At 32.4% G+C, this 21,476-nt stretch overlaps 1 long non-coding RNA gene across 2 annotated transcripts in view; it reads right to left on the bottom strand.

Annotated features, from left to right (window-relative positions):
• Nucleotides 1-21,476, bottom strand: part of LOC118351952 (uncharacterized) — a 140,512-nt gene that overhangs the window by 71,660 nt on the left and 47,376 nt on the right. For both annotated transcript variants that reach the window (XR_004808235.2, XR_007405011.1), the window contains one exon: nt 12,986-13,086. This is a non-coding gene — a long non-coding RNA (uncharacterized LOC118351952). The remainder of the gene's footprint in view (nt 1-12,985; nt 13,087-21,476) is intronic.

Raw genomic sequence — 21,476 nt, 5'->3', positions numbered from 1 at the left:
TAGATATCTATATACATGCATTTTATAAAGTGTTTATGTATATAAAATCTATATGCAAGATATGCATGCATGTATATAATTAAAATATATGTAGCTAGTTGGAAGTAATTCTTAAAAATTATGTTTGTTTTTTTGTGTGTGTTTTTTAACTTGCAAAAGTTAAATTGTGTTACATATGTTGTACTCTCAACTCGGGTTGTATTAGTCTTCAAAAATAATGTTACCTATCCCTACTGCTGAAATAATTTCTATACATTCTTACCTATTCTTAATTTTATCCCACATTCTAATTTTTTACTAGTCTAAGTGTCATAAAGCAGTGACTCCATGTTATTGAATTCAAATTTCTATGAACATGATTTTGTAATGTGACATTGATTACAAATGAAGCCCTCAGGTATGTATGTTTATAACTGACTTTATATTTTATTTATTCAACTGATCCTGAGCCATGCTAAATGATAGCTTACATGTCTCCCTAGGTAAGTGGTGTGTTTTGCCATTTCCTCTTATTTTTGGCATAAACACTTTTGTCTTTTTAATATTGATGTCTTATCAATCAAAGCTGCTGAACTCTCTTATTGGTCTACTATTTAGTCCAATTGGTTCTCTTGAATTTTTTACTTAAAGCATTATAGTGTCTCCAAATAACAAACCTTTTGACTTTTCACTTCCAAACATTATACTACTTACATTGTCTTATTATTTTAGTGCCAAGATCAGTATGATTATTATATTTCTCAGTATACAGTATACATTTCTGAAACTAGTACTAGTACTAGGATGCTCACATCCTTACTTTGTTGCAAACATTGAGCAATACTTTTAGAATTGCTTCATTTTGTACAGTACTGTGGTATTTCCTTGATAAATAACTTTTTTCAGGTTAATAAAACTATCTTCTATTTCATTAGAGTTTTTGGCTCCAGAAATTTTAACCATAGCCACTGGCCAGTTTCACTGCTGTTCTTTATTATGAGCCCTCTAACAATTTATCTTTAGAATATTTTTTTCTCTGTAAATGTCCCCCCACATCTCTGGTTCTCCTGGCTACCCTTGTTTTTAGCTGAGCTTCCCCATTCCCCAATTTGTCCAATTAAGAATTATCCACTTTGCATCTCCCAAAGGTTTATCATCAATTTATCATTGTTGCTGTTATTGTGGTTTCTTAGAAAATACTCTACTTCTTTTTCTTCTTCCTCCTTTCTCTGGTTTGTTTCTAGAATGAACCTGGAAATGTTGGTTAATTCAACATATTGTCCTAAATTGCACTTATATTAATAAATTAAACTTCAGAAGACTTAAGTATCTCTTGTTTAAAAACAAACAACAAACCAACAAAAAGTAAATGTGATTGTGAAGGCTGGGTTCTGAGCAGTTCCATTACCAAGAACCAATCAAGCCATGCTCCCTTCTATATTTAAGAGATTATTAGTCTAAGGCTTTCAATGTATGCTACTTGGAGAATTTTTGCTGCTGAACTTGATTTTTTATATCAAGGATGTAGAAATATTTGCCATGCTCAAACTACTTTGTTAGGGAATAAAAGATATTAGTCAATTTCTTTGTCAATCTTTATTAGAAACCCTGCATTAATTTACTTTTGAGGTATCGTTCTTATTCAAGAGAGCCCAACATCTCCCAGTTCTTCCTTTGACTATGCATAAGTAAGCTCTAGTTAGAAAAGTGCAGGCTCTTTAAGATGTCTTTATTCTTCTTAGAAAGTTACCTGACACAAGATGCCTATATCTTTATTTTGTAATTGAGAATGAAACCATCTCATATATTGTTTTTTGTTCAAAAGACATTCTGAGAGCTTGTGTTCAGAGTGATCAACTAAAATTTAATAACTTAGCCTGGAACATACTTACATCAAAGACACCTAATTAATTTTCATTACTAAAAATGATACCAACATAAGATTTGAATAATAAACACAAAACACGAGTTATTTTTGTGTATCTTTATATGCTTTATAAATAATTACACATAAGTTCTTAATGAGTATCAATGTAGTTCTATTATATAGAATCAAGCTGATGCATATGTTGCAAGGCAATAATATTGATTTGATCATTTGATTTGATTAAATGTGGTGGATATACCTGTTGTAATAAAAAAAATAAGGCAGTAGCATAACAACCTTAATTCATTTTTGATATATTCAAAATGAACCAACTCTATACGCACAATTTGGTGTCAGCAACCTATTAGTTACTTTTCAAAAAGAAAATAAGATTAAGTTAAATATTGGTCCCAAAACTATAGTAATGGGAATCTTACAATATAAACTTAGTTTTCATGGCTGTTCCTCTTTATAGCTGCTAAAAATTAATTTTATTAATTGCAGTGCCTAACATTTTTTTTAATTCAATGATATCCCCACTTCTCACATAAAATGAGAATCAGATATACTGATGATTAAGTGCATTCAATCCTCCCAAAGAAAAATAACTTATATTCATTGAAACAAATAAACTTGGAATTAACTTCTATCGGAGAAATAATTTCCCCAACATGCTGACATAGTACTTAAAGACAATAACCAGAGAAAGGCATAGATTATTCAAGTGTTAAACTGATACTCTTCACGAAGATGGGTTTTGTTATTCACAACAGCATGATAAAATTGCAAATATATAGGATGAATCTGACAAAATTAACATTGCTTCAGCACTGCATGTCAGTTTGTAGAATGCTTAGAAGATGTGAAGTAACATTTATGTTTCAATGGCTTGGGCTATCAGCATCCATCTGCAAAGTCATTTAATTAAGGATGTTGTTGTTTTCTCTAGTGCTTAACATGTCATTTATTAATGAAACATACATTCATGCACACCCAGAGATGTCAATTTAATGCTTAATAGGAGATTTTTACATCTGCTATCTATAGCATTTTCATATTGATGAATTTTTTTATAAAATTACAAATTTAAATTTATCTTAAAAATTTTCACCAAACATCAGAATAAAAATCATTCTATCCTCTCATGTGGATTGCAGGTGAGCCTCTCATGGAAGAAAGAAAAAGCTTGGGAAGAAAATGATCCTAGTACTTGTAAACAAAATACAGGCAAATGTTGAGTTACCTATAAACAGGACGACCTTGAGCTTACCTTGATTTGGAATTATAACATTAACTCTCTAAAGGAACGTTCCTGAGTAAATTATACAATACTATATCTATACTATACTATAAGGGAAAGTAAAGCATTTAAAAAATATAAGTTAGTTAACATATGATATATTAGGTCTTAACTAATATTTTGAATCCAGTATTTAAATGGATATGCAAAGCAAATAATTGAATAAATGTGTAAGTTGATATGTATATAAAATCCCTTTAGATATATGTAATTTTAGCTACCAGTAAATTTGACCTTTTGTTTAAAAATCAGTACAATAAGACATCATGCTAGAGAGTCATCTATTTCCATAATGGTAAGTCCCAATGAATGATGATACATTTAATTCACAGAAGCACTCTAATCAATGCTATAATAGAATGTAATTATAATGATCTTTCACATTAACCATTGTATCTTTGGTCCCTGGGTATTGCTTCATAAGTGCTCTCCTCTTTTACCAAGTCTTTCTGACAGAAATATATTGGTAATCTATTACTAAAGAAAATTCTATAGAAACTAAATTGATTAACATCAAGTAAGGTCATAAGAAAGACATATAAAACCAAGTATTCATGCATTTAGTGTGAATTCTTATAGGTAGGTAAACAATTTTGCATATTATTATCCATTAGGATAAAGAAATGACTTTTATTCACTGAATACATTCAGTGAAATTTAAATAGCTAATGCAGACCTGATATATATGAGGCACTTAAGGATAGGCAGTATCAGTATAACGAAACATTATTAAAGTCTGTAGTACTCAACATCCTAGAGTACAATTGTAAAGTTAGAGGGAAAGAGAAATGTGAGTTAGAATTAGAGAATTGTTGGGAAATGTTAAAGGAAACAATAAACAAAGGATTCACCATTTTTATAAAATGTATGCGAGACAACTGGCTGGCTCAGTCAGTAAGGGCATGCGACCCTTAAACTGAGGATCGTGAGTTCAAACCCCACCTTAAGGCATGCGGCCTACTTAAAAAATAAGTAAATGTATGCTGCATTGTAAGTTACTTATTTTTCTATGTTTTAATTTTACTAATGCAAAATGGCAATGGAAATATTAACTATCTGATAGTTGTGTTTGTATGATAACTGAGATGATATATGTGAAGTGCTTAGAACAGAACCTCACAATCTTTTCCATGAGGGCACATAGTGGGAGCATATTATTATTTCCAGGGTTTATAAATTTTGCCAAATGAGGCAACTTTAAAATCAAACTTTTCAGAATTAAAACAATTTAACCATTCAAAAAGTGGAGGAATGATGTAGCTGGGAATTTTTTTTCTAGACAGAGTTCAATGTACACCTGAAATAGAGGATTGATGTGTTCAGGAAATGTTCATAGGCAAAGGGTGCTATTACTGCAAAACCTGTAGTATTTTGCGGGGCTTGGGGGGGACGTATATATAGCATAGCAACAAAGTAACTGGGTTACTAGCTCTAAAAGCTGGACTACTTGCCTGTTCTTGCAATCCATTTAAATAGAATCATGTATTATGTAGCATTTGGCAACTGGTATATTGACTCAACCTACTGACTGTTAAGATTCCTGCATATTATTGTGTAAAATCTAAGTATTTTATTTATTCTGGCTGCACAGTATTCCATTATATGAATGAATATGCCAAAATTTATCTATCACTAACAGAAATTTGGATTGTTTGTCATGTTTGGCATTTAATGAAAGAAGCTGCTATAAATATTTTGTGCAAATCTCTTTGGTGACAAATGCTTTCAATTATTTTGGGACTTTATGCCTAGGAACATATATTCAGGGATAAAGTGTAGGCATATGAACAGGTTTTCAAATAGTTATGCCAATTTATACTGCCACCAAGCAATATGTGAGAGTTCAAGAATTATTTTTGTAAATTATTTTAGATTTAGCCATTGTCATGGGTTTGTGGTTATAGAAGACTTGGAATTCTGTCTCTCAGATAACCTTCAAAAGAGAACCTAACACAAAGAATGTAGTTGGCTGATAGTCACCAGCAGTTATTCATATTATCTGCCTTGGATTTTGAGCTGAGACCCTGTGCTTTTCTGGCACTGTCAAGCCAGTGACTGAGTACAGCATTGCTAGAAGGCCTTGCAACTTCTCAAAAGTGCAGAATTTCTCTGTGGGCAACATTTGTACTGACTCTCCTCTTTAGGCTGGCTAAAACATTCTCAGGCCGCCTCTGAAGGCTGAGGTTCTTCCTTCCCAGTACTCCATGTTCCTCCCTCTTCCTTCACAAGCCTGTACTGCAACCTTAAGTATTTTACTTGCTTCCTCTACCCTTGATCTTTTACAGGTGCTATCCCCCGTGCATCTCATCTATATCAACCCTCCTCCTGACATCTGTGTACCAGAGGAACCAATCAGTACAGTAGTGATATTTCATACTGGCCATAATGTTCATTTCCCTAATTTAAAAAAAATGATCACCTTATCATTTATATCTAATGACTATGTAAATACCTTCTTTTGTATTATGTCAATTCAAACCTTTGCAGACATTTCTACTGGGATACTTTTCTTCTCTTATTGAGAATTTTTGTACTATATTCGAAGATGAGCAATTTTTCCAATGCAGTACTGTAAATATATTTTACCATTTTGTGAATTACTGACTGAAAATTTTGATGTTTTCTGATGATCAGAATTTTATAATTTTTTTTTTTAAGATTTTATTTATTTATTCATGAGAGACACACAGAGAAAGAGAGAGGCAGAGAGAGAAGCAGGCTCCATGCAGGGAGCCTGACGTCGGACTCGATCCCAGGTCTCCAGGATAATGCCCCAGACCGAAGGTGGTGCTAAACCGCTGAGCCACCAGGGCTGCCCAAGAATTTTATAATTTTAATAACATTCTTTTCATATATTTTCTTATGGACAGCAGGTGTTTTCTCTTTATGATTTTTGGTCCTTTTTCTTTTTCTTTTCTTTTTTTTTAAAGATTTTTTTTTAAGATTTTATTTATTTATTCATGAGAGACACACAGAGAGAGGCAGAGACACAGGCAGAGGGAGAAGCGGGCTCCATGCAGGGAGCCCGATGTGGGACCCGATCCCAGGACTCCGGGATCCCGCCCTGGGCCGAAAGCAGATGCTCAGCCGCTGAGCCACCCAGGTGTCCCAGGTCCTTTTTCTTTTAACTATTTTTCCCTCTTTAGTAATACAGTATTTTAGTATTCCAATTCCTTTATATTTCCATGTAAATTATCCACATAACAAAATAAGGAGGATAAAAACATATGATCATTGTATTCACGGCAAAAGACTATTTGGGAAAATATCCAACATCCATTTATGATAAACACTTTCAGTGATTGTAAGTAGAAGAGATCTCATTTATACACAGATAGGATATCTATACAGACCTTCAATGAATATATTATTTAAATGTTAAATTAAGTCTCTGTCATAAGTTTAGAATCAAATCAAAGATGTGTACTATGAGACTTCCTAGTAAACATTGAACTGAGAATCCTAGGAAGTACCATAATAAAAGGAAAAAGAAGAGTATGGTATTTGGAGAAAAAGAAGTAAAGCTATCATGATTTGTAAATTTCATAATCTTATATACATATAAAATTTTATATTATATATATAATAGAAACCATGAACCCATGAAGAGATGAATAAAATTAATAAATGAACCAGGTATATTGCTACATACAAGGTAAATATATAAAAACATAAAAATTAATATTAATTTTATATGTTAGCAATAGACCATCAAAATTTGAATCTAAAAGTAATACTAATTTGGTGTAATACATACAAATGTAAAGTAATAAACTGCCAAGAAATTTTTTTAAACGTGACACAGGGACGTCTGGGTGGCTCAGCGGATGAGCACTTGACCCTGGCTCAGGGCGTGATCCGCGGTCTTGGGATGGAGTCCCACATCAGGCTCCCTGCCTGAAGCCTGCTTCTCCTTCTGCCTACGTCTCTGCTTTTCTCTCTGTGTGTCTTTCATGAATAAATAAATAATATTTTTTAAAAGGTGACATATATGTCCACATTTAAAAATTCCAAACATTGTTAAGGTGGTGCTTTATAAAATGTAAAGATTTTTTGAGAGCATGAAAGAATACATTAACATTTGTGTAGATAGAAGGCAGCACTGTTTTTTTTCACAGCTCCAAATGGGAGAAAGCCACCAGGTAGGATCACACAGGGAGCTGTAAGGACCTGGGAACAGGTCACAGTGAGCTGGAACTGTAGGGGACAGTTTACATATATGGCAGGTGAGGTGGGTGAGCTAGGTTTTGCAGGTTCCCTGTCAGTTGACTAATTTGCATGTTCCAGAGCAGAGGACTGTCCCTAGTTGTCTGATACTTGGCCCCACAGGTTACTGGGGAGGGTGTATGACAGACTTGTGAGATCTTGATAAGGGAAATGGTGTGAACTTAATCAGTTGCTTAAGAAGAGAAAGTAACTAGATTGTACAAGGCTTCAAAACTGAGTTGAAACAACATTTCAAAACAAAATAAAGTGAAAAACCTTATATTATCTGTGGTAAATTATGATGATTAATTTTTAAAAATTAATCCAATCTTACATTTCTGAAATAACATGTATTTCTTCTCCAGATTTTTTTATTTAAAAATATTTGCCTATTATTTTATTTTGTTGTAATTGATGTTTTGATATGAGGGTATCAATATGAGGGTTATACAGGTTTAATAAAATTGCCAGGGAAATGCTCCTTCTCCTATTCTTTGAAGTGTTTTATGTAATATGAGTATTGTATTTTTTCTTAAATGCTTAAATGAGTTCCCTTATGAAGCCATTTGGGCCTGGAATTTCCTTTGTGGGAAAGTATTCTCTGAAATTTATTAGTCAAATTATTGTCTTCTCTATTTGTATTGATTTTAGTCCATTTTATGATTTTAATTATTTGTGTTATTTACAAAGCCAGTTCTTCTATAGTTTTCTCGTGTTCTACTCAGTCTACTGAAAGATGGAAATTTTGTTCACCTTAGGATGTTCTTCGTGAGTAGATTTTCCAATCTTGTTTTGACCCTGCCTGTCCATCTGTTTAAAAAAAAAAAGGTTTCAATATATCTAAGTGCTTCTTTTTCACCCATTTCTGACTGATGTTTAATGACAGATGACATGCATCTTGATGTCTTTTGAAGAAACAGAACAAAGGTTTACTTTATGAATATTTAACTTCTTTCACATTTATATGTTTACGTAACAAGTTGGGCTTCATTCTTTATACAATTCATTTTAAAATGTCATTGGCAAGAGTTAATATTTAAATGATACTTAAAAATGTAAAGTATTGATATCTTATTAAAAATCATAACTCTTGCTATCTACCTAATAACATTAGTTATTACTATTTAATACATGTGAAAATTGGATGAAAGTTTTAATAATGGTTCAAGATACATATCTAGTAAGTGGACACTAGCAAATGACACAGCAAGCATTGAAACAAAGTCTGAATCAAAAACTCGTATGTGGGCTCCTGCGTGGCTCAGTGGTTGAGTGGCTGCCTTCAGCTCAGGTCATGATCCCCAGTCCTGGGATTCAGTCCCCCATCGGACTCCTCATGGGGAGCCTGCTTCTTGCTCTGCCTATGTCTCTGCCTATGTCTCTGCCTCTCTCTCTCCGTCTCTCATGAGTAAAAATAAAAATCTTTAAAAAAAAATCTTGTGTTTATCCATGAAATAACATTAAGTCACATGAATTATAATGTAATCTTTAGTTGATTTTACATTTTTGAATTTTCTAAACTGATAGATAGGCTTTTAATAAAGTTCTACAGCATTGGGCATTGTGCTTGATGCTTTTTCAAGCATAAATCATCATCCATGATAAGCCAGTGCTTTGTAAAGTGTAGAAGAAAATTATGATTATGTATATGTGCCTGGTTTATCAAAGAAGTATAAGAGACTGAAAGAGATGTTAATATTGGCAAAAAATAAAATAAAATCTAATACCGACTCAAAAGTTTCTTTGAAATCCATCTTTTTCTGTCTACCTGGAGATGATTAGATGAGGCTCTAATACAAATTGGCATTACGAGGCCACCATAATTTTATTTTAAACTAGTCACAGAAACATCTAGTTCTCACACCCTGTCAATTTTGTTTGACTCAGGGTTAGTCAACAAATTGAATAAAGAGGACTCAATTTCATTGTTTTGGATATTTTCACCATATAATTCACTAAAGGTCTAATTCCATTTTTCTAGCTACTTACGTACATGTCAATGTGGCTGTCTTAATTTACTCTAAACTCATAACAGCCAAATCTGAGGGACATTTTGACTTTGCTAAAACTACTCCTCATAGGCATTCCTAGCTCTTGACATTTTACTTGCCAAATCTCTCCTTAAATGCCACTTCTAATCTTATATTCTTTAAACAGCTAAAGATAAAAATTTCAAAATTGAAAATTAGTCAGATAGATTAATGGTAATCTACACCCTGTAAAAGGCACTGCTGAAATTTTAATAACACAAAGAGATCAAACATTCCCTCTAAAATCTCATTCTAAAAACATATTAAACCTTTACTCTATTTTAGAACATGTTTTAATAAAAATTAACCTAGCTTACATATTTTACATTGCAATAATTTTTGATAGTCCCTAGAAAAATCGGGATAAGATTTTAATTCTAATATATTTTTCCATTCATTAGCATCTGTTTACATAGAGTCTGAACTTCTCTAATTTGGTATTTTGTATAATGTTGTTTTAAATAATATTCCACTTTTCAGCAATTACCTTCTATATATTTATTGAAATTTTAGTTGAGGATGTTAGAAAATATTTTAGCTCTCATTAATAGTTCATACTCCCGTGGCACTTCAATATTTACATGTGAATATAAGATAGTGGAATGGCATTATGTTTTTTTCTGGGTTTTTTTTTTTTTTTTTAAGATTTATTTATCTATTTTAGAGATAAAGAGTGCACACGAGTGAGGGAAGGGGTATAGTGAGAAAATGTCCAAGCAATCTCTCCAAGCCCTGAGATAGGAATTCAACACAGGCTCAGTCTCACAACCCATGATATTATGACCAGAGCCAAAACCAAGAGTCGGCTGCTTAACCAATTGAACCACCGAGGTGCCTCTATAACTTGATTTTAAGTGAAAATTTTCTCAAATATGTATTTTCTCTAAAGCATCGAAATATTTTAAGTTCTGGCTCTATGTCCCATTTTCTCTCCAATTGTTCTCACACTGTTCAGTTGCTCCAGTTGAGCCACATCTCCATACAGTTTAGTCTTTTTCTGTTATACAAACCCAGCAGAATATCTGTCCACATCATTCTATAAATACTAATTTCAATCAAAACTTAAGTAAAAAGTCTCCATAGTTCCAAACTAAAAACAGTTTGAAGACATTTGCAGCTTCTAAATCTTTCTTATTATGTGGAGGCAGATTCTAATTTAGAAGGCAGTACCTCTATTTCAGCTGATATATGTTGCTGCCCTTAGAAGTGCAATTAAGCTGTGTTAGTAGAGAGGTCACATCAGAAATCATAGAAATTAAACATTTATAACATTGGATCAAAAATGATTTGTGCATCACACTGATAATCCTCCATTTATACAATTACCCAGTCCTTAGATTGCCTGGGTCTTGAAACATAAAAACCATTAATAGAGCAAAAATAAGTATGAAATGAGCATTAGATGCAGTTTCTAATGAAAAATGTATTAGTCCATGCTAATGCAAGCAAATAGAAGTTAAAAAGATCAGGGTAAGCACGATCGGCTGCAAGAGCATAATCATTCATGATGCTCCTAGCAGTAGAAAAATCAATGTTTCCCAAGGCTTGGGAATTTTAGCAAAGTGTGTGAAGTTCAAGAAGTATAGTCCATACTTTACACCAGAGCACCACTTTCTGTTCTAGATATTGCATTTTAATGGAAATATTGATGAGATTATACTTCTATCAAATAAATAACTCCATTTTCTTTCAAGTACTGACTATGTGGCATACTAGAGATAGGGTAGTAAACCAAGAAGAAAACATAGTTCTTCTCTTATGAACCCAGAGTCTAGTTAAAGGAGGCAGACGAAAATGAATAAATCACAACACAAGATTAAAAACTATGAGTAGATTAAAAAAAAAAAAAACTATGAGTAGATATGTATACAGAATCTTATAGCAAATAACAGAATGTCAAACCTGAATACATGAAGAAAAGGAAGTATTGGAAAAGGGATCATATAGGGGTAAAGTGGCAACATTTTCTTTCAAGGCTGAGGCAGCATCTGCCTCCCTGTTCATTCCTCTGTAGGATCTCCCTGGAGGTGAAATAGGCTGGATAAGAAGACCAAAGTTTGATTTTACAATGCAAGGTTGCAGGCTCTCTCTGACCCTTGGGACCACATATACCTTACTCTGAAATTAACCTTCTAATAATGTATACAGGAGACAATCACTAGGTGCATCTATTCGTTTCTCAAGGAGAAAGAAGACTTTAATTTTTCTTTCTTCCATTTTACTGTTTAAATTTGTGTAAAATTCTATACAGACTTGTAGTCACTTTCATATTAATTTAACATGCATATGCACATCTGATAATGTTTATTTTAATGTTAAATTGTTTTCCAACTTCCTTCTATACTGATATTAAGGGAGCTTTGTTGGCACGATTGTTTTATTTTGTCAGCACTGGATAGTTGCATATCATGGATTTGGCAGAGCATATTTCTGCACTGGAAAGAAGATTACTAAATTCCCTTTTAGTTGTATATTTTATTTTATAGATTCAGTTGCTTTCATTAAGGATTAAATTATAAACAGGATATACTAGGGTAATACATTAACTTAGTTACTGAAAATGAGAGGATTCTACATATTATGTTTTTAATTGATGCATTATTTTAATCAAAACCATCTACACAGAGCTCTCAGTTACTTCCAACATGAATTTATTATTATTATATACAATCTTCATCAACATGAAATTATACTTTCACTTCAGGGAACTCTTGATAAGGGAGATATGAATTGCAGATGACTTCGTTGTTCTAAAAAACCCATGTGTACAAAAATTAAAGCTTTTTGTTTTTTTTTAGGATTTATCTTTTATTTATTTGAAAGAGAGCGAGGGGGGTAAGGAGAGAGGGGCAGAGGGAGGAAAGTCTGAAGCAGACTCTGCTGAGCACAGAGCACAACCCAGGGCTTAATCTCAGGACCCTTGGAGATCACCACCTGAGCCAAAACCAAGAGTCTGATGTTTAACCAACTGTGCCACCCAGGTGCTCCTTTAAGCTTTCCATTTTTAAAGATAGCATCAAGTGACTGTTTATTCCCCAAGACTTTTAGAGATAATCAAGTCAAAATCTTTGCTTTATTTGCCTACTAATAACCAACTGTTTTATCGTGATTGTTACCCAAACTTAATCAAGTCTCTGTGTTCAGAGACCAAATTTGAAAAAGTTTTGTCTCAAAACTTCAACATTATTATGACTTTACTCTCCTCCCCCCTGCTTTGGGGTTTACTAGGACTCTGTCAAAGTAGCAATAAGAACAGGATTGTTTCACTGACATGTTGTTTGAGTGGTATATATGCCTAAAGGCATGTATAAACTGCATTGATACATATAAATAAAAGAATAATCATATAATACAAAATCAAGATTTTAGTCCAATTAAATAAAAGTCCTGAAAACCCAAATTTATTGCCAAATTATGATTTATGTTGGCATAGTAAGCCACATAAAATAAACTGTATTCGATACTGGTAAAAATGGGGAAAAGTGAAATATGAAATTTTAAATCTGTATATCTGTATCTCTTTATCTATATATTTACATCTATATCCATATTAATATATTTAAATAATCCAAGCAGCAAACAAAGGGAAATGCATCTCATTACCTCTTTTCCCAAGTTGATTTGGCAAGCAAGGAAAGGCAAAGATGAATTTCTTAACTTTTAATCTTCCCCATTCTCCCCTCACATAGGCCTCAGAAAAAGTTCTGTGAAAATGACAAGAAAGAAAAAAAAATGAATCAGAGAGAATCCTTTATTTTTTTTACTCCTAATTTGAAGTGAAGTAGATGGTTAGGTTAGGCAGAAATTGGGGAGATAGATACACAAATCCCAATTATCCTAATGACAGAAGCTACTCATAGTTTTTATTTTTCCACAAGGCATGAAAAGCTATTCAGTGGTGTGTGTGTGTGTGTGTGTGTGTGTGTGTGTCTCATTGGGAAGATAACTGGAGAGTGAAACAAAATTATCATCACCCAGAGTTAATCATCTCCTTCAGTAAACTGGAATTTAGCAAAACGGAAGTTAAATGAGAAAATATATAAACCAAAATACGCCAGAGGAATATGAAGGCTGGGGGGGAAAATACTCCAGGGACTCCATTGAAGTTCTCTCTCCAGCTGGACATGAGCAGTGCATGGCCCCTGCACATTATTATGCCTTCTTTCTCCTTTCAAGATCTGTAAATGGAATGAAAATGGCTGAGAGGAGTTAGTGAAGAGTGGTGGCAGAGAGACAAGAAGAGAAGAATATTGCAGGACAAATGGCCACTATTAAAGTATATCTTTAGGAGATCCTAAGTTGGAGGAAAACACAAAGCTAAGTCATGTGTTCTATATAAATGCAAGAATTATTTTCCTGTGTGTCCAGGATGGAGTAGAGAACTGTTTACAGGCCTTCACTATCTAGAAGGAAAATTATTCACTAAATAGCCAGGGCAATAAGCTTGAAGTTTCAGAATGAACAAGACACTGTTGGACCTGAAATAAATTCCAAATGAATAAAAATTGTCTTCTTTGTCACCCGTAACTTGGAACTGTCTAGGAGAAAATATTTTGAAGGTACCTATTGTAGGTGGAGAAGACAGGTTGCAACAATAAGTGAGAAAACTCCAATAATGTTGAATTGGAATCATGTGTTTTGTGAGTCTGAGAATTATTTTGGACCCTTCACACTTATGTTAGGACAATTTAAAGAAGTATCACTTGAAGTACGCTCTTTCACTGATTGCCGTCTCATTGATGTTGAATTTACAGAAAATTTTGAAGAAGCTCATTAACCACAAAATATGGGAGTAATTTCTTTCCAAAAACAGCTAAGTTTTAAAAATAAATTGTCTCCAGTTTAATGTAACAATTAAAAAAAAAAAACTTAATAAATAAATAAATAAATAAATAAATAAACAAACCTCTTCTAATTAAGTATAAGTTTATTGTGATTCACCTTCTTTAGGAAGATTTTTACAGAAAATAACTTCTAATGGGGCACTGGGTGGCTCAGTTGGTGGCTCTTGGTTTCGGCTCAGGGCATGATCTGAGTCATGGGGTCAAATCCTTAGTTGGGCTTCAGGCTCTGGGTGGAGTGCTTGTTCCTCTTCCTCTCTATCTGCCCTTTTCCCTGCTCACATGTGTGAGCACTCTCACAGAACTCTCTCTCTTTTCCCCCCTTTTTCTCTCTGGAATAAATAAATAAAACCTTTTAAAAAAAGAAAGAAAAGAACTACTAAAAACAGTAGTTCTTAAGTTCTTATCAAACTGAAATCATAACTCCAAACAAATACCACTAATACTTTCCAGTCATGAATGGACTGTCCACATATCTAAAACATTCTTAGCATCTCAAAGACATAAAAACATCTTAAAATTTTTTCTGAGATCTGCTTCTCCACTATAGAGCATTTATTCAAAGTATTATACAACTTCTCCAAAGCTGCAATTTCTTTAAAACATTTAGTGTTATCTTAACATAATTTTATAAATTAATATAAATTATATACTCATGCTCGTGAATAGACACACAAAAAAATAGAGCAAACAGATGTTTGAGTTAAAGTACATCTGTTGGCAAGTAAAGAAATTTTATGTATGCTAAATTTCATCTGCCCCTTATTTTTCCCTTGATGGTAAATATTACAACTAAAAATGGTATTTTACCAATTAAAATGATCACCAAGAAGTGAATTTTCTACTTCTATACCCTAAATGTTGCATTTATTCCATATTTTTATCTTATAAAAGACATGTGACAAAAATCATCTTGTGTATCAAAAGTGGGATTTACCTGTAAAGTCATACTTGTAATGATTAATTGTAGCTGTATACTATTAGTAATTATTAGAAGAATTGTGTTGGGATACATTATGTCATCAACTGACTATGTTTATTGTTATTAGCAAGAAAGATACTAATTAGAATCACTTTCTAATTACATATCTGCATATTTTATATTGATATAAATAGCTGCATTATTTTCTTGACACCCCCAAGAATAAAAAAGAGTCATGATTTATTGCCAGTGTGGCAACCTATAAAAAATCAGTAAAGTTGAAGGAGCAAACCCTAAACAATAGTGCAGACATTTTAAAAAGGTGCTGCAACCTAAAGGATTAAGTGGGTGATATTTATGCAACTGACATTTCATACATTTGCATATTGTTGGCTTCTGTAATATCTAAAGAACATGTTTAAGTTGACTGAATAATTTATTAAAATAGACTAATGGACATTTTTAATTATAGTAAATAGGGAAAAATAATTCTAACTATAGGAAATAGGCAAAAATATCTATTGAGAATGCAAAAGATAATGATACTCTGTACAAGGAAAGAAAAGGGAAATATCTTTAATAAAAATGCTAATCTTCATAGGCTATATCTTTATTTTAGTTTTAATTATATATGTCAGTATATGATGCAGAATTCCAGCTCTCTCAACTTTTGCCATACTTATCCCCAGAAACTTTTTATTCATTCAACCACTGGATGAAGTTAAAGGTACTATATTTGGAGTAAGAAAATCTAATTTCAAAGATTGGAATAGAAACTTATTTTTGCATAAATCATCTGGCCTCCACAATTTTGTATAAAACTAGATTCATTTTTTGGCTTAGGAATTTAGGTAGTATACAAGCATAGGTATCGTATTATACTACACAAACTCAGTGTACTAAAAAATTGCTTTTCTGTCCTGAGAGCTACTCATTTTTTCTCAGTGTATTTATTTAAAAAAATCAAATTTAGAAGGTACCAGCTTATTTAATTTTTAATTAAGTGCTCTTGAAACCTATATTTCTTTTGTAAGAGGCATATTACACATCTCAAAAAATATTTTAAACTAAAATGAAATTATATGTTATATATATATTAGCAAAATATAGGTAGTATGTTCAATATACTTTAAGAATTAAGCATTCATTGAAAATAATAGTGTGTCATAAAAACATGTGACAACTGTGCATATAATCCCAACAGTGTAATTTTTAAAAAATAAGAATCTATCTCTAGTGCTTACTTCTACCTAGTATTAGTTGGCGGTTTCTTGTATATAACAAATAGGAGGGTTTTTGAAGACGTCCTTACTACTTAACTTTTTATTCCTTCTATAAGAAAATGAGTTCTTTTTCTAGATGAAATCTTATAAATCATGTATCTTGAAATTAAGAAGTCTCTTTCCCATGTTATCATCAACTCTATAATTTCTAATAAGAACATTCCCCTATCAAAGCTTTTATTCATAACATAAAGTACTATATATTTGATATCTGTCTCAAATATTTTTTCTTGGATTTTTTTTTAATTCTGAAAGAAAGGGCAGTACAAAGAATCTATTCACAATTTCACTGTTATTTTTATGTAGGTATATTTATATGTCTTTTTGCACGCTTAGTCAGGCATAAGTGCTGATATCTGGATCTTTGGGAAACACTTCTGTGTCAAGTTGAACATACAAATATTTATTAAGATCAATACCTGTGGAAGGGACTTGAGCAAACAGGATGGGGCAGAGAGAAAATGAGCACAGTGCAGGTGCAACAGCTTCTGCTAACTTCACTTAAACTTGTGGAGGTAAAAGGGCCCCTCAGTCATTGGATAGGGGAAATCCTTAAAAAGATGTGATGTGACATCAGGCATGGTGGCATCTGCAGTGAAGGCAATTTCTGAGGTGCTGATAGCTATAAAATGTCTGCTGACAGTACTCTCAGCAATTAGGATAAGTCTTTCTTTGAATGGGGACCAAGGTGACACATTTGCACTACACAGAGTGTTGCAAAGCACATAGCAGAAAAGTTGACATTGGCATCAGGTTGCTTCTGCTGTATTATTGATAGGTATAGATGTGTGTGAATGTATGTGGTGAGTGTGTGCCAAAATTTTTCTACAAAAGTAATCTTCATTAAATCATTTTAGATATAATCATCTTGGGAAGATGAGAAATAAGTTTTAGTAATTGATATTTATGACTTTCTGCTTATTAAACATTAACATTTAAAGATTGTTTTTTACTTAAATTTTTAAAATCTCTTTATTTGAGAAAGAGAGCATGAGTCGAGGGGGAAGGGGCAGAAGGAGAGGGAAAAGCAAACTCCCTCCTGAGAAGGGGGCCCATGGCCAGGCTTGATCCTAGGACCCTGAGATCATGACCTGAGCTGAAGGCAGACCCTTAACCAACTGAGCCACCCCTACTTAAATCTTTTTTATATGTATTTTCCAACTATTTTCTTTCTGAGTTTGTATAAAATTAGGATTGATTCTTCCCTATATATTTAAAAGAACACAACATTAAAACTGTGTGGTGGTATTGTCTTTGAAAAGGCATTTCAAATTATTGATTCAATTTTTAAAAGTTTATAGCAACATTTTAGTTTCTCATTTTTTACTTCTACTTGATTCTTTATATTTTCTTAGGAATTTGTTGATTTTATCTATGTTTGTAAATGTAATCATAAGTTCTGTATAATAGTCTCTGATTATCTTTTGCATAGAGATATGTGTTTGAAATCACGAAGCAATGCTTTTTTTTTTTTTTTATGGATCTCAAAATTTATAACTGTGGGACCCTGAGTCTCTACTAGATGGTCACAAAGTCAAACTTTTAAAATAGTAATGTGAAGAATTACTTGCCTTTCTCATTTTGTTGATATTTTTACTGCCTATGCAAAAATGTAATGGGTACCTTCTTATGTATATGTATGTATATAATATATATTCTATATTTTTATTTATGTAGCATATATAATATACATTCACTTAATATTCTTTTGAAACAGAAACAAATATTACTTTAAAATCTCTGTATGGAATACACATTTTTAAAAAGATTTTATTTTTATTTGAGATAGAAAGAGATAGCAACAGAGATAGAGAGAACATAAGAGGGGAGAATAGGGAGAAGCAGGCTCCCAGATAAGCAGGAAGCCCCAAAGGGCACAATATCAGGACCCTGGGATCATGACCAAGCCAAAGGCAGACGCTTAACCAACTGAGCCACCCAAGCATCCCTGAATACACATTTTTTATTAATATCTTTAAATATCAAACTGCTTTGTTCTGTTATTTTAAATATCAAACTTTTAATATATTTTTACTTTAAAATATTCTGTAAGGAAATGTGCTTCTGTTGCATACAAAGTTATAGTAGTTCTCTCCAGGGAAAGTACATAAGACATTGTTTGAGTTGCAAACTCAAACACGTTCCCCTTCCCCCGACCCATGGCCAGCTGTTTTTATTCAAAAAACAATTTGACAAAAACTATGATCATTCACTTGTGGATCTTCCGCAGACATTTCCTTAAAAATGAACAAGGTGAAACTGTCACTTCATGAAAAACAACCACAGTGTTTGTTTCCAACAATAATGTGGGAGTGTTCAAGCTTCTCAATACTTAACTTTCCTGATAGTGATATTAATAAATGTGATTTTTGATAATGTTTAATGCATTACAGAATGTAATATACAAATATTTGAAATATCTGCTAACTTAGCAAACCATATTTTTACCTCAACTTTAATAAAACTCAAAATAAGATGTAAAATTGTAGTTAGAAATTATAGATGTTTCTCTTAGATGAACCTAGATTTTAATCAAATATAATTTACACGTTTTTTTTTTGGTAAAGTTTAATTGATTAAAATCTAGGTTAATCTGTGGGAAAAAAGTACTGTTGATGTTTTAATTGACCAATCAACTGGATAGAATGGACATCTATAAAATACTTATCCAACAACAGCAGATGGAACATTCTTCTCAAGTTCATAAGGAAGATTCATAAAAATAACACCACACTCTGGGTCATAAAACACACCTTACCAAGTTTGAAAGAATAGAAATAATACAATCTTCTCTCAGACCATAATACAATTACACTAGAAATTGATAATCCAAAAATAATTGGAACATTCTCAATTTCTTGAAGATTAAACCACACTCCTCTAAATAACAGAGGTGTAAAGGAATAAATCTCAAGACAAATTACAAACGTTTTGAACTAAATGAAAATAAAAACATAATTTGTCAAAATTTTTGGGATTCAGAGAAAGCACTACTTAGAGGGAAATTTATAGCATTAAATACATATACTAGAAAAGAAGGATGTAAAATCAATAAGCTAAGCCTCCACTTATGTAAGTCGAAGAATAAGTTATGTTCAAAGTATTCAGAAAAGAATTGAAATTAGAGTGGAAATCAATAAATATATAATTAATGGTAAGAAAATCAAAATTTTCCCACTAACATCAGGAATGCAAGGACATTGCATCTCACCGTTTCTTTTCAATATCATACTAAAAGTCTTGGCTAATGCAATAAGGAGAGAAAAAGAAATAAAATATATGCTGAATGGGAAGGAAGAAATAAACTGTCTTTGTTTATAGATAAATAATTGTCTATGTAGAAAATCCAAGAGAATCAATTTAAAAACTATTCATACTAATAAATGATTACAGTATAGCTGTAGGATAAAAGATTCATATACAGAAGTCAAACAACTTTATACCAATAATGAACAAGCGGAATTTGAAATTGAAAACACAATAATGTTATTAACGGTGGCACTCCAAAAGTTTGAAAGATGTAAGTATATATCTAAAAAAAATTACACAATCTATATGAGGAGAACTCTAAAATTCTGATGAGATTCAAAGAAGAACTAAATAAATAGATATTTCATGGTTATGGATAGGAAGACTCAACATTGTCCAGATGAAAGTTTTCCCAACTTGATCTATAGATTCAATGCAATTCCATTCAAAATCCTAGAAAAGTTATCTCGTGAATATTGACAAACTGATTTTAAAGTTTATATGGGGAGGCAAGACTCAGAATAGCCCACACTATGAAAGGAGAAGTGACACAACCCAACTTGAAGACTAATTATAAAGCTACAATAATGAAGAAAATGTGATATTGCTGAAAGAATAAACAAATAGATAATGGAGCAAAGAGCCAAGGAATGGGTCCACATAAATATAGTCCACTGATCTTTAATAAAGGAGGAATAGCAATACAATGGAGGAAAGATAATCTTTTCAACAAATGGTGCTAGAAAAAAAAGTAAATCTAGACAGAATTTTTGTACTTTTATAAAAATGAACTCAAAATGCATCACAGAATTTAACACATAACTCCAGAACCTAAAACTCCTTGAAGAAAACATAAGAGAAAATCTAGATGACCTTGAGTTTTCTGATGCCTTTTTTTCAGATATAGTACACAAAGCATGATCCATGGATCATGGATAAGCCTGACTTCATTAAAATTAAAGCTTTGAGCTCCATGAAAAATACTGTTAAAAGAATAAAAATACACTCCACACTCAGAGAAAATATTAGCATAATATTATATCTGATAAGGAACTGCTATCCAAAGTATTTCATGGTATTTTTCTTTTATTATCTATGTTTTGTAACTCTCTACACCTATGATATTTACCTACTGATTTGCATACAGTATATTCAGTAAATATTTATTTCATTTCCTGATTTGATGATTTATGAGATTTTTAAAAAATATATTTTATTTATTTATTCATGAGAGACAGAGAGAGAGGTAGAGATATAGGCAAGGGAGATGCAGACTCCCTAAGGGGAGCCGGATGTGGGACTCGATCCCAGCACCCCAGGATCACACCCTGACCCAAAGGCAGACACTCAACCACTGAGCCACCTAGGTGCCCCTTATGAGTGTTTTTTGATGGAAAAAATGATACATATGGATGATACATTATGCCATAAAAGATAATGTCTTAGGTCTTCTGTGGAATCATTGCCTCAGTTACATCTAGACATTTTAGCAACAGCAAATAATAGTACCACCAGATAATGTGTTAAATAAATGTTATTGCTAATTTTAAGTAATGTTTACTGTAGATCAAGGCATAGAATTTAATAGGACATATTCACAAATGAAGCCTTACATTAGAAAATTAGAAGGCATTCTTTCAATAATGAAAAAAAATAAATAGGTTTGTGAATGGATAGAAAACATATACAAGTCTACCATTAGGAGAGGAGCAGTAGCTTATGTTAAGTACTGCAAATTAATGTAAACATATAAAATTAGGGACGCCTGTGTGGCTCAGTTGTTGAGTGTCTGCCTTCAG

Source organism: Canis lupus, chromosome 22 (assembly GCF_003254725.2).
Source record: "Canis lupus dingo isolate Sandy chromosome 22, ASM325472v2, whole genome shotgun sequence".
In the NCBI taxonomy this organism is placed as follows: Eukaryota; Metazoa; Chordata; class Mammalia; order Carnivora; family Canidae; genus Canis; species Canis lupus.
The sequence above is the reverse complement of the archived record's forward strand: the minus strand, read 5'-3'. Positions and strand labels throughout refer to the sequence as shown.